The following is a 4,953-nucleotide window of genomic DNA, read 5'->3' as shown; positions in this document are numbered from 1 at the left end:
GCCAATTTCTGGCGCCGTTACCCGAAAGGGATTGACAACCCCTTTAACACGTCGGGTTGCGAGTGTTTGTTATTTGTGTGCAGGTGCTGTTTACGTAGTGTTGCTTGGGTCTCCTACTGGTTCGATAACCTTGGTCTCATCACTGAGGGAAATACCTACCGCCGCTGTGCTGCATCATCCCTTGCTCTTTGGGGAAATACCGACGTAGTTCTAGCAGACATCACTGAGCAATCCCGTTACCATGGGTATCAAGACTAGCAAAGCTTAATGGGTATGGAATGTATAAGTGGTGAGGTTGCAGCAGCACTAAGCATTGTATGGTGGCTAACTTACGAGTGTAAGAATAAGATGAGAAACTACGCAACGGTGGCAAACTAGTAATGATCAAGAAATGGTCCTGAAATTACGTTCAAACATAACCCAACCGTGTTCTCTTCCCGAACTTCGTCAAAAAGAGACAATCACGGTTACACACGCGGTTGGTGTATTTTAATTGAGTTTAGTTCAAGTTCACTACAACCGGATATTAAAATCTCCCATCTACCACATAACCGCGGGCATGGCTTTGGAAAGATCAAACCCTGCAGGGGTGTCCCAACTTAGTCCATCACAAACTCTCATGATCAACGGAGGAAAATTCTCCTCCCGGGACAACCCGATCAAGCTGGGAATCCCGGTTCATAAGACATTTCGACAATGATAAAACAAAACTAGCAAGACTGCCCGGTGCATCGATACCCCGATAAGAGCCGCGCGTATCTTGTTCTCAGGACAACACCATCTATGCGAAGTGGACGGTAGCCAAAATACCATCGGGTTACCCCGAGGCGGCACCGCCGACTGCTAGGTAGGTGGACCAACACTCATGTCGAGCACTGGCCCGGGGGTTGATTAAGAGAACTCGGGAGCCGACAGGTCCCTAAACAAGTTTTAGTTGTTATTAGGCAAATGGAGAACCAATGTTGGGCCTTGCTGGAAGAGTTTTATTCAAAGCGAACTGTCAAGTGGGGACCCATAAACCCCGACCGTGTTAGCAATGCAAAATCAAGGAACATAACACTGGTGACGGAAACTAGGTGGCAAGGGTGGAACAAAACACCAAGCAAAAGGCCGAGCCTTCCACCCTTTACCAAGTACATAGACGCATTAATTAAAATAAGAGATATTGTGACATCCCATGATATCCATGATATCCATGTCCAAACATGGAACAACCTGCAACTAGCAACGCTATAAGAGGGGCTCATCAAAGCGGTAACATAGCCAAACAACGGTTTGCTGGGTTGGTGGAAAAGGTTAGAGGCTGTTCATGGCATATTGGGAGGCCTGATAAACAAGTGGTAGCACTGGTACGTGTCGGTGCTATACAAACGGTTTTTAACCCCTTTCCGCGACGACATTTGGAACTGTCGCCAAGTGAGTGTGGGCGATATCACTACAGGAATTAGGCACTTTGCCGTCCGCCATGGCGGACGGCAAACGCATACCTGGGCGACGGTAAAGGCATACCTGGGTTACAACAAAGGCCTTTGCCGTCCGTCAGCGGACGGCAACAGATCCGGCTGAATAGGCTACGACGAAGGCTTCTTTGCCGTCCAATGGACGGAAAATATGAAATGGTCTTTGCCATCAGCCGGCTGATGGCAAAGGTCCTGGACGGCACACATTGAAGCTTATGGCTGTTAGGGGGCTAACGGTGCGCTTTGCCATCCGCTGGCAGATGACAAAGACCATTGCACCTTTGCCGTCAGCCAGCAGACTTCAAAGTAACCAACTAGGCCATCACCCAGGTTGCACAGGTAGCTGCCACATGGCATCTTTGCCGTCTGCTGGCTTATGGCAAATCTATTTGCCGTCCGCTGGCAGACGACAAAGATCCTGTATAGCCCATGTTTTTCTGTATTTTCTTAAATTCATTCAATTTGAACACACAAGTTTCAACACACAAATTTCAACACTCATATTTCACAGAAGACATATCCAACACACAAGTTTCATCATATATACATACATAGCCAACACATAGTTCCATCCGTACATATTACGAAAGTTTCACATTGTTCATCCAACACCGTTATCCATTCATCCATATAACAAGTTCCATCCATGCAAGTTCATCGATACAAAATAAAAGCAGAAAGGGAAAAGAAGCACTCCATCCATGCAAGCTTCCGTGAATTAGATGAAATCTGCAAAATGGGAAACAAGAAAGTTAGAAGAAGAAGACTAGAAGAAGAAGAAGAAGAACAAAATGAAGAAGAAGAAGACTAGAAGAAGAAGTAAGCATACTTAGGTAAATGGAGCTAACCTAGCTAATTATGCCATCTTTGAGTGAACTAAGCATATTATGCCATTTTTGATATAAAGCAGCTAAGTATAGGTCTTTATTGAGCTAACCTAGGTAACTAAGCATATTAGAGCTAACTTAGAGCTAACTTAGGTCATTTTGGAGAAGAAGAAGAAGAAGGTTTTTACCCTTTTCCTTCTCATTCTTCTTCTTCTTTTATTATTTCTTTTTCTTCTCTTTCTTCTTCTATTCTTTGTTTTTCTCCTCTTCCCTGTTTTTCTTGTTCTTATTCCTTATTTGTGTCATTTAGAGCTTACATAGGTAATTATGTCATTTTTTTAGCTAACTAAGCTTATTATGTCAATTTGGAGGAAAATAAGGTAAGTATAGGTCATTTTTGTGCTAACATAAGTAATTTTGGAGCTAACCTAGCTAAAATGGATCATATTGGAGCTAACCTAGGTAAACTTGGTCATTTTGGAGCTAACCTAGGTAAAATGGATTATATTGGAGCTAACCTAGGTTAAATGGGTCATTTTGGAGCTAACTTAACTAATTATGCCATTTTTTAGTTAACTAAGCATAATTATGCCATTTTTTACACAAGTAAGCCAAGTGTATGTCATTATTGAGCAAACCTAGGAAACTAAGCATATTAGAGATAACTTAGCATATTAGAGCTAACTTAGCATATTAGAGCTAACTTATGTCATTTCGGAGGAAACAAAGCTAAGTATGGATAATTTTGGAGATATGACATACCTGACATAGTTCACTCCTTCTTCTTCTCCTTCTCCTTCCTCATCCTGATGCACCAAGAGCGGCAAGGCAGTGGAGGCAGTGGGATGTAGTCTTCTACCACAATTGGCATGGTCATGTCGCTCGGCTGTGGGATCGCCGGCGCCACCACCATCGCGAGGTCATTGTTAGGCACCACCACCATCGCGAGGCCATCTTCAGGAAGCACCATCGCTAGGTCATCCTCAGCCACCACCATCTCTTGCCCATCGTCAGCCACCACCATCGCTAGGTCATCCTCAGCCACCACCATCTGTTGCCCATCGTCAGCGTGCACCTCCTCATCCCCACTCTACTCCTCTTCTTCCCGACTCCATTCTGGATCATCCTGGTTGCCGCTTTTGCTGCAACCAGAGTCGCCGCTACTTTGGCTGTAGCCAGAGTCATTGCTGCTGCTCCCATTACCTGACCAAATGCAACAATGACCATTAACAACCGATGTGAGACAAAGCCAAATGTAGAGGAAGAAGACGCATAACATACTGGCATCATCGTCGTCCTGGTAGTGCATGCGACACATAGTCGTGTTGAACACCTTCACGATGAGCATGGTGTCGCCGTCGTACCTGAAGAGAAGGAAGTACCCATGCCGTAGGTCGTAGGCACGGTAGAACTGCTCCCAGCCACGACACAGATACATGTGGCCATACCTGATCACCAACTCCACGTCCCAATGCCTGCGAAGCCCGCTGCCGGCCTGTCGCAGCTTCACATTATTTGGCTGATGGCCGTCCAGCATCTTCATAAAAGTGTCAGGTAGCCTCTGCAGTTTGGGACAAGGAGTGATGTAGCAAACAACAGAGTTATCATAATGAGATGGGTGAAGGGGAGATCTCTCCTTTTATATACCTGCCTCCTGGAGGAAGTCCTAAGTATGATACTAAAGAACTCAAAAGCATCCAACTCATACTCCGGTGTGGCAGAGCGGAGCCTGTGGTGGTGGCTTCCCCCCATCTCTAATAAGCAGCGGAAGAGACCAATTACTTTAGACATGAAAGAAAACTGAAAATGTTGAAAAAAAGACCATAGTAACTAAACATTTCCTTGTGGTGTGCTAGTGAGAAAGTGGCCTCTTGTTTAGATTGAGATTATGCTTTCATGCCTATGCTAGTGAGAAAGACACGCTAGATTATGCTTTCAACAGGTTCATGCTCAATTATTTCAATAGTTTTAAAAAGGCTTTATTATGTGTTGTTTTTGTAGGGGACAGAATTACCATAATCAAGTGCAAAGCTAAACGAGAACAAATTTCGTATATATAAATGTGGTGACACAAAGGAAATTATCATGAAGTTGTACCACACTACATAATAATTGAGATAAATCAGCAAGGAATGACCTGTGGGGGGAAAGAACAATAGTACTCGAAAAAACTGCTAATATTGTTAGAATTCGATTTAGCTCCCTCTAAAGACAAAGAAAAACAGGTTTGTATATTTGCCAAATCTGTTTTCATGTAAAAAACAGGGAAAACATCAAATGACATGATGACAACAGCCATTCCTTGGACACTGGAAACACCAGAATTACACTTATTCACTATGCATAATATAGCAGTAGAGTAGCAGAAGAACCCTGACAAAAAATTGCAGAACAAGCATAACACCACTATAAGTAGCAAATCATGCTCCATGATTGACTGAACATTCTGTACAAACCTAAACTAAAGTTTGGATGGGCTATGGTAATCAATTCTTGCACTGCAATATAAGGCTATCTGCTCTAAACATAAACTAAAGTTAACCTAAACTAAACGAAACCTAAAGTAAACCTAAACTAAACTTAAAATACAGAAACAAAAATAGAAAAAATACAAGAGGTCTCACCGGAGGGGCGGGGCGGCCGCGGTGGTGGAGGAGAGGGGCGTC

The sequence above is a fragment of the Triticum aestivum genome, chromosome 4D (assembly GCF_018294505.1).
Source record: "Triticum aestivum cultivar Chinese Spring chromosome 4D, IWGSC CS RefSeq v2.1, whole genome shotgun sequence".
Lineage (NCBI taxonomy): Eukaryota > Viridiplantae > Streptophyta > Magnoliopsida > Poales > Poaceae > Triticum > Triticum aestivum.
Note: the sequence above shows the minus strand (reverse complement) of the source record.